The sequence below is a fragment of the Lygodium microphyllum genome, chromosome 15, assembly GCF_053477565.2.
Source record: "Lygodium microphyllum isolate KBCC chromosome 15, Lygodium_microphyllum_v1.1.10, whole genome shotgun sequence".
NCBI lineage: Eukaryota > Viridiplantae > Streptophyta > Polypodiopsida > Schizaeales > Lygodiaceae > Lygodium > Lygodium microphyllum.
The window spans coordinates 136,147,961-136,158,711 of record NC_141149.1 but is presented as its reverse complement, the minus strand read 5'-3'; positions in this window follow the sequence as shown (position 1 = coordinate 136,158,711).

The following is a 10,751-nucleotide window of genomic DNA, read 5'->3' as shown; positions in this document are numbered from 1 at the left end:
TAATTTTTTTTTAAAAGCTAAGTGGTAAAAATCTGTACAACTTTGGTTCGGTTCTATGAAAAATGCAACCAGAAAAAGCCATTGCAAAGCAAAAAGAGAGCCCTCTGGCAGCTGAAACAGTGTCGAAGTGTACATTTTGTCAGCTTAGAAAAACCAAGCTGCCAATGATATGGAGCTGCAAGAAAAGACTCAGTAAGTAGAGCATCCGTAGCCCGATAAAAGCAGATGGTCGAATGCTGAATACAGACTTCCAAGACGAGCCCTTTTGATGTAGCCAAGGCGAATCACGATATTTATTACGTAGCTCTGAGATTAAATGTTGCCCCGGATGATAGCCTCCAATTTCTTCCCTCTCGGAAATTCCTGCGTATTTGACGAGACATAACATCCTGGAAGAATCAGTTACACCCACTTAGACAATGATTGAGGTCCAAGACTTGTCTTGCAGTCAGGAGTATGGAGTTTTTAAATACGTTGGCATGCCTCCATGTGAAGTGTAATTATGGGTCATCTAGACTCTGCTCCATATGAAGAGTACTGCCTCGATGAGGACGTTCGTGTTCCTTCAACCCTTCCTTGCTTGCTTTTGCTCAAGCCAACCCTACTTGCCCCTACTTAAGCCGCACGAACCTCTATATCCGGCCCCTCCTCGACATGGTGATGCTATTGGACCCATGCCTCTACCACCTCACCTTCTGACAGGCTTCACAATACCTCTCTTAAGGATCTTTGCCTCCGTACCATGTTATATCCTTAACCCACTCAACATCAGGAAAAAATAATAGTGTGCTCGTTGAATCACAAACATCTGACTGTCTTCTAAATTTTCACATAATCCCTCTACTTAAAGTTTTCAAAGCCTATAAGTTAGGTATAAATATAAATGAACCATCCACACATTACTTAAATCAAGCTTTATGAATTCATGTGAAAGTTGATCTAACTATTGTTTCTTGTGTTACAAATGAAATCTTTAATGTGTTCTATAAGAATCTCTGTTTGAGGCCCTTTGAACCAATTGGAAAAGGCACTAGCATATTTCCAAGAATTTAATACAATTTAGTTTACCTTCCAATCTCTTCTTTCCACTTTCCCATCCCATCCACCTAAATTTCCCTAAACTTGTAAGCAAAACACATTCTGTCATTCGCCTTGAGTGCAAATGAGAATGTATACATATTTATCAATCTTGTCAACCACAACCTAGCATAGGAGTGTGTATTTTAACCAAAGACTATAAGAATCAAAGTCCATTAGCTCATGCCATAACATGACATCTTATTCATCTTGAGTGCACATGAGGAAGTCTTTCACATCTCTATACTCTATACTCTATACTCAATTGTTGCGATTATTGAATAGATCAAAGTCTTTCACAACTTTCTCTGCATCCTCCCATGCATTGATATTCTTTTTCACTTCAATATGTGTTAGGATGCACAAGAAAGATTTCAAGATAGTTGTGTAAGTACGTCTTTGCCAAATGAGTACATTTTTGGTTTGTGTTTAATTGAGAACGATGGTTGAATTAAGAACTCACTTAGCTAGCTATTAAGACACATACTAGAGTGTAAAGCTCCCAAGGAAACTCAATTATAAGGAATTCCCAAATGAAATTGGAGAGCATCAACATGGGTTGCATTACAAGATTGCCTTTATTGGTTGGGGCTTATGTTTCTCAAATAGTGATCATGGATTAGCTCTAGCTATTCCTTTAAGGAAGTCTTAGAAAGGTCAATGTTGCATGAGTCTCTAGCATAGAGTTTAGATATGGACCATAGAGAATCATAATTAGTGATAGAGATTTCATTGTTAAAAAGCTCTTTGGCAACTTCAACACTCATCTCACTATTTCTAATTGCAAACTTCTTTATGCTATGCTGCAATGTTTTTTTTCCTTCTTTCACATTCTCTAACAATCTCTTGCTTTGCTCTTTTGCTATAGCCTAAAGCAAACCCATCTATGTATATTATGATCTAATTGTGCAGCTGATAAGTACTTGCCTTGAGCAACTTTTTGGTAATTTTTTGTATTGATTTGCTTTTAGGAATCAATGAATACAAGGTGACAACCATGTATGTTGTCCTTAGTCAATAAAAACCACTTTTGACTCAAATACCAATCAAGTTCATTTCCTTCTATGTACTTAAATGCATCCCACTTAACTTCATAGAAGGAAATACTATCTCTAATGTGAACATGAATCGTCACAGATTGTTTGGCATATTTTCTATGTGATCTTGTATTTGTTTTTCTAAGCTTAAAGTTTAGTAATGTAAAAAACACGAAGGGATGGCCAAATTTAGAAGGCCTTGTGTACTCAAGGGCTTTCGATATTTTTACACACATTTAATATTAATAAAACTGAAAGGTATATCATACTAATCAAAATCTGGATAATGGGATTGAAGGAGATCCTTCTTAAGTCTTAGGCCAAAGAAACATGGAAAAGCATACACATAGCCAAATTTTCTTGGAAAATCATGTCTAGCCAGATTTTCTTGTTATTTGGAATGATGCCTCCCCAAGTATGTTTATTGAAGCATTGTGTGAAAAATGTAGTGGACATAGATTCAATACTATTCGTATTTGATTCCACCAGGTTTTACGAGTAGGTATTTGAAATATGTGCATTTATACTAGCACTTAGTTTTGAATATTTACCTTTAATTTAGTTTACATTGCTATGCTTGACAATAATTAACCTACATATAATTTATATATGTGAGGTGTATGTTGGCTAAAGAGTAGTTAAAATAGAGCAATTACAATCAAATGAAGATAGGAAACTTCGAGCACACTTCCCTCTTGTGGTTTGTGTTATTCTCTTTGTAAATAATACTTTGCAAAAGAAAAAGCAAACACACAAGAAAGCTATTGAGAGTTACAAGGGAATGACTCTAATATTTTAGTATTTCCACACAATAATCACATTGCAACATTAGAAGAGTATAGCAGTAAATATAAGCACACAACCATACTTTTTAAATGGCATGGTGAAGAGTTGCCACATGTCTCTTCATTTTCACTACTGTGGGGCACATGTTTGAGAAGGATGTGTACTATCTATATTGTTCTGTTCTATTCAATACTGCAAGGATAAGAGTAAAAAATATATTTTGAAACCTTCAACCAAGATTGAACTTCTAGAGACTATGTTGGTCCTTTGGTAGTTTCAAGCTTGTAAACATGATAGTGAAGGGACTTGTCACGGGGTATGCCCAAGTGACAAAATTGATTTGACATTGAAAAGAATGAAGTTAGGGTTCTTGTAGCATAGTTATATGATTGTTGTAAATGGGACTTTAAGAATACAACCATCTTGTGAGAACTTGATAATGTGCAGCAATGGAAGGGGCAATAGCAAGAGATATGGAGACTCAAGTATATTTCTTCTTCTTCTTCATTCTCCTTCTTTCTTCATTCTCAACTGATTACTCACCAAGTATCCTTTAAAGAGAGAGAAACATTTTGACATTTTTTAGGACTCTTCACATGCTCTCTCTAATTTTTTTGTGCATACATACTTTATAGCTTAACCTATGCTTTATTTCTCAACAATCCCACTCAAACTCAAAGTGAGCTTGCAAATACAATGCCCTAGGTGCACTTCCAAAGTACTCAAACTTATCCTTAACTAATGCTTTGGTAAAGATATCAACGACTTGGTCATTGGTTTTGACATGTACCAAGTCGATCTCTCCATCCATGACTTTTCTCTACTGAAATGGTAGTGCACTTCGATATGCTTTGTCCTTGCATGGTAGAATGGGTTCTTTGCCAACATAATACTACTAATGTTATCACAACACATGATAAATCCACCATCTATCTATATTCCCATATCACATAGTAACAATCTCAACCATGTTTGCTCACATGCTGCTAATGCAATACCTCTATACTCCGCTTTTGTGCTAGATAGAGTAACTAAAGGTTGCTTCTTGCTACTCCAACTTGCCATGGCTGAACCAAATAAGAATGCATAGCCACTAGTGGATCTTCTATCCATGATACTTTTAGCCCAGTCTGCATCCGTGTAGCCAAATAATGTAGGCTTGATTCCTTTATCCAAAGGTGTATCCACTCGCTTACATCCTATCATTCCATATTTCTCTAGCATCTCCAATGAATATTGTCTTTGCGCTAGCCAAACTCCATGTGGAGTATCAATCACCTCAATACCAAGGAAGTACCTCAATAAGACAAGATCCTTAATGTCAAACTCCTTGTGCAGTCCATGCTTTACTTTAATAAGCTCTCTATGTAAAGTACTTGTAATAACGAGATCATCGATGTAGATGACCACAACAACCATCCCATCTCCTGTATGTTTGACATAAAGAGAACAATCAACCATCCCATCTCCTGAACGTCTGACATAAAGAGAATAATCAGCCATGCTTTCCTAAAATCCCATGTTGCATAAGAACTTATTGATCCTCTCACACCAAGCTCTTGATGCTTGTTTCAATCCGTACAATGCTTTCCTCAACTTGCACACATAATGCATATATTTATGGTGAACCTACCCTTATGGCTTATCCATGTCTACCTCTTCCTCCAATGTACCATTCAAGAAAGCATTCTTCACGTCCATTTGATATACTTTTAAGCCATAGATGGAAGCTAATTGATCTCAACGAGATCATCGATGTAGATGACCACAACAACCATCCCATCTCCTGTATGTTTGACATAAAGAGAACAATCAACCATCCCATCTCCTGAACGTCTGACATAAAGAGAATAATCAGCCATGCTTTCCTAAAATCCCATGTTGCATAAGAACTTACTGATCCTCTCACACCAAGCTCTTGATGCTTGTTTCAATCCGTACAATGCTTTCCTCAACTTGCACACATAATGCATATATTTATGGTGAACCTACCCTTATGGCTTATCCATGTCTACCTCTTCCTCCAATGTACCATTCAAGAAAGCATTCTTCACGTCCATTTGATATACTTTTAAGCCATAGATGGAAGCTAATTGATCTCATAGTAGTTATCTTAGCCACTAGATTAAATGTCTCTTCATATTCCAAACCATATGTTTGATCGTAAACTTTTGCAACTAGCCTTGCGTTGTATCTCTCCAATGAACCATCATATTTGCACTTGACTTTTTATACCCACTTGTAGCCAATCGCCTTCGTGCCATAAGGCAACTCAACCAAGTCCCATGTCTTGTTCTTTGTCAATGCAACCATATCTTCATCCATAGCCTTCTTCCAATCTTTGTTTTCAATTGCCTCTTCAAAGCAAGTGGGCTCAACATGTTGAATATACGATACCATGTATGCATAATGCATCTTCATGGTCATTATATGTCAATCTATGCACTGGATGTTTGACTCTATCCGATCTCCTCAACTACGGTGCACTAGACAATGTCTCACCCCTTCTTGCGTGTCGTGGAACTTACTTTCTTGCACTTTTTATCACCGGAGTTCTTACATGTGGTATTCCAAACTCATCATCCATAGACTCATCCTCAGAACTTTCACCCATAGGCTTCTTCTTTTGTGCACTTCTCAACCTGCCACTCCATGGGCTATACCTACCACTGTTTTCCTTATGGTCTTCAAGTCCAGACATATCCTCAACAAGCTAATTTCTTTAACCATTGTTTGCTACAATTTTCTTTACATACTCATCATCATCATTACTCTCATAGACATCCATGTCAACTACAACTTTCGGTTAATACCAAGATTCATACTCACTATATCTCATATCCCTAGTTATGTGAACCTCTTTAGTGACAAGATCATAACATTTATAGTCAGCACCCTACAATATGCAACGGTAGGTGTCCTGTTATACATCTTCTCATTGGAGATGTATAATGCATCAAAGTTGTAGGTGTCCCATTCATGATGTGGATTGCAACATGTACTACTCAACCCAATAGGTCAAGGGCATGTGTATTTGATTCATCGTTACCCTATTCTTCCTCATCACTACTCTCATAGACATTCATGTCAACTACAAGTTTTGGTCGATACCAAGATTCATACTCGTTGAATCTCACATCCCTACTTATGTGAACTCTTTAATGCAACAAGATCATAACATTTATAGCCCTTCTTCTCATCTAGATACCCAAGAAAAATGCATTTAACAACTTTCGGTTCCATCTTCTTCCTCAAATCATCAAGAACATATACATAACATATGTAACCAAACACCCTAAAGTATGCAACTATAGGTGTCTTGCTATACATATTCTCTTATGGAGACATATGATACATCAAAGTTGTAGGTGTCCTATTCATGATGTGGATTATAGCATATACAACCTCAACCCAATACGTCAAGGGCATGTGTATCTGATTCATCAATACCCTTGCTACTTCCACAATAACCCAATTCTTCCTTTGTGCTACATCATTTTGTTGTGGTGTATACCTTTAAGTGACCTATCTTTTCATCCCATGGTCTCTCAAATAGTAAGAGAACTCGTTTGATATATATTCTCCACCATTATTTGATCTCAAACATTTTATATAGCCTCCAAATTGCTTTTCTGTCATAACCTTAAACTCCAAAAAACTTATCAAATGCTTCACTTTTGTGTTGCAAAAAATACACTCATATAATCCTGTTAAAGTCACCATCAATAAAGATGATATAGAATGTGCATTTTCCACACAAGGAGACATTCTGACATGGACCCCAAATATCGGAGTGTATCATTTCCAAAGGATAGTTGCTCACTCTTCCCCTCTTTGGAAATGGGAGTCTAGACTACTTACCAAATTGACAAGCCTCACATACATGATCATAATTTACATATCCAAACTAGGGAAGCCCATAGACCACTTGCCTAGACTACATTTGTTTAAGTCTTTGCACATTCACGTCCAATCCTTCTATGCCATAGTTCTATATATTTATCTTATCCATGCCCTATTTCAACATACATAGTGCTTTGAATGATGGGAGTTCTTACATCCAAAGTAAATAACCCGCCTTTCTTTTGACCATGAGCAATAAGTCTGCTAGGTTTTTCATTTCTGAACTCCTCAATGAAATATCCAAACTTGTTAAACCTCACTTGCAATCCTTGATCAACCATTTGTCCGTCTAATGCTAGATTTTTAGTGATAGTGGGCACATACAAGACATCCCCAAGCTTATTTTCAGTCCCATCTCTATTCACCAAGGGCACACTCCCAATATGAGTGATCTTATGTAGTGTGTCATCTCCTATAGCTACATACTCTTCAATTTGCATTTGATGCTTTCTATCAAACCATTCTGCATGGTGAGTCATATGGTTTGTAGCACCTAAATCTAAAAACCAGTCATCCTTTGTAAGAGGGTGCATCATACTGCCAAGTACATGCTCCATGGCGAAGATATGACCTCTAGGTGTGATGAACCATCTCTAAAACCATAGCCACCACTGCTATATCCACCTATGTGGTGCCCAAATTGGGTCCTTTCTCGACCCCTGAACATAGCATTTTGCTTATGAAAGGACTCTCTCAAAGTGACCAAACTACCCACAAGAATGACATGCACAATCTCTCTGTGGACTAGAGTGTCCACCTCTAGAGTAGGATCTCTCCCTATATCTAGGCATAAAATCACTACATCTAAAGGTACCACGGCCTCGTGCAAAGGTGCGTCCATGGCCATAAGATGATTCTCTAGCTCTAGATGAGCTGCCACGGCCTCGCTAATGATAAAACACACTATCTTGATTTGCATTCTTTCCACGGCTTGATGCATTAAGGTCCAATTTAATCTCTTTCATAAGAAGCAAAAAAAAAATTCAACTCTTCAAAGTCAAGCATAGAGCCTCCCCTCACAAAAATGGAGGTATCAAGGGACTTGTATGCTTGTCCAAGTCCATTAAGAGTGATAGATACCAAATCATCAACTGGTGCATTTATTATAGCAAGATCTTCTGCAACCTATTTGATTTCTACCACATAATCACTGATGCTTCTATTTCCTCTCCATGCACCATGTAACCTCTCCTTTAATTGTATTTTTGTGGCCTCCATGTATGTGCCATATATCTTTTCAATGATTTCCAAAGAATCCTTGCAAGTATTTGTCTTTTTAATGTGCGGAATTAGTGTCTTTGATATACATATAGATATCCAATGCAAGACTTTCCTATTTTTGCCAATCCAATCCTTTTACGCCTTTTTCTCATATTCGATAGGCTTATCAGGTGGTTATGGACTTGCATCTTCACCTATAACAAGGTCCCAAAGACCTCTTTCCATCAAGAAATTTTCCATATAGTAGGACCATACATTGTAGTTGTTCTTTGTTAATTTGTTAGCCACAATTTGCATAATTTGTGCATTTTTTGACATTATAACGATTGCAAACTCAATAGTCAAATTAATATCCAAGCATGTAAACGAGATGAAGCATCAATCAATTAAAACCAAGACCATAAAGCATTCAAAATCCCCAAATAAAATGGAAATTCACAGCAGTAAGTGTCATACATGTGTTCAATTGTTGTCACATGTACCTACACATCATGTCCATATGTTAAACATTGGCTCCCCAACAAGACACTAAAAATAAGGCTTAAATGGTGTACATATGACTCAAAAAGCATCAAAACACAAGTCTAGAATTGACCAATTGCCATGTTTTCCTACAGTTTTTAATGGCAAGAATGAATTCCCAAATAAGTCAACCCATAATAATTTTTTCTAACTTTTTCCCTTTCAAATCGACACCAAAAATGGCATAAACCCCACCTTTAAGCTTTGAACCAAACTAATTTCCTCTCTACAGTCTGAACAAAAAACAGTGAACCAGTTTCACAGAAAACAAGTTTATTCCTTTACAATCTTAACACAAGTAATGTGAACTAGTTCCAAACTAACTAATTTAGTCTTTAGTCTAATGTGAAAGAGGTTTTTCTTCATTAAGGTTTAAAGGCTTAATAAAGCCTTATAAACAAAAAACATACTAATTGTGCTACAACGAATTGTTGTCGATCACCCAATCTCACAAAATTAGGCAGAGCTCTTACGTGCATTTGTCAGATTGACTTCATCATCAACATATTCGCACAACAAACAAAAAGATTCAAAGCCTTGAGCTCTTCCAATTATCCTATGCTTTATTTCTCAACAGATCTTGCACTAGGTGAATGACCCAAGAATGTGATTGCAATTTCCACTTATAGTCACAATACTGGAGGGAATGTGAGTTTGCCAACAACCCTATTGTAGGGGAAATATTGCAATCCATAGAGAAAGCAAATAAGGTAATACCTAACACAAACTTTTAGTAAAAAGAGTAACCAATTTTTACTTTCAAGATTTCAAAAAATAGGAAGAAAATGGTCTAGCTTTTTAGTTTAAAAAAGAGAAATTTCATTGGCAAAAGGTGATGATGCATTATACATGTAAAGAGAAGATGGCCCTATTGAGAAGGAAGCAAGAAATTAAACTCCAAGACAACATGAATAGCAACACAAAGACCCTTGATTCAAACATCAACCCCAACATACATGATGTTAAGCATAAACATCTACACACATTTTGCGAATCTTTGCATTCAAGAGCAAATTCAATACACAATCTTCGCATGGCATTACAAGACTCTAGGTGCACAATTGAGATCCTAGATATCCTGGTCTCACCACCACCCATCTAATATTGCAATTAATATTATCCCCTACTCAAATCGAGTGCTAGCTATCATCTACTTAAGAAATTGTCTTGTTTGAAGCATCACATCTTTGATACATTTTCACTCCTCTACTATTGTGACTCTCTCAATCTCTCTCTCTCTCAAATCTACCATCCTCCAATTCTCCACTAATTGTTTAAATGTTGACCAAACTTCTTATACATAATCTTACCCCCCCTTGTTAACTCTTGCTAGCCACATAAACATCATTCCATCCTTGGGGATGCAATTCAACCTATATCACCATCAACTTCTTCCCTTCTCTTGTTTTAAATGTTAAACCATCACTATCTTACAAATTTACCAATGCACATTTGCACTAAGATGAGGAGCTCCTTCAAAATAGTGTCCTCGTTAGAGGTACACCTAGGACTTGGTTGCTTTTACGAACTAATTAACAATATTGAGGGGACTTCTGTTGAAGCTCAATATTGGGTTTAGAGATGGCTTAGATTTAAACCTTTCCTGGAGTAATGGTTATGCATCTACTTCACAAAAAGTTTTTTATTCTTGTGGGAAGGATTAAGAAAACCAAAAAGAGATGAAAAATGCCCTTCAAAATCTAAAACCTCCTAGCAATCCTCAAGTCAAAGTATCATTTTTTCAAAGGATCTAACAAGTAATCACCATAATTTTTACATATAGATCAACCCTTTGTGGGATTTGAATATCAACTATTGAGGCGAGAATGTTCAATGTGAAATTGAAGTCCTCAAACCTTCCATGTACTAAATCAACAAGGCCTTGTAGCATACCCATCACTAACATCAAACTTACATCCAACACCATTTCAAAATTGCATAATGTGCCCATCAACAAGAGGCCTATTCTACATAACTAAGAAGCAATTAAAGAATTCAAGTAAGAGGCTAAACAAGATAACAAATCATATGGAGGAAAGGAGTCTAGGGCTAGTAATGTGACAAAAAGGGAATATGCTAAGAATCACATTTAGATTTCACTCCATGATTTGCAAAAGTGTCACATTATTGATCATTTGCATTACTACCTTGAAAACCCCCCCAAATTTTAATACTTTAAATTGTGTGTAAGATTCTAAATATTGA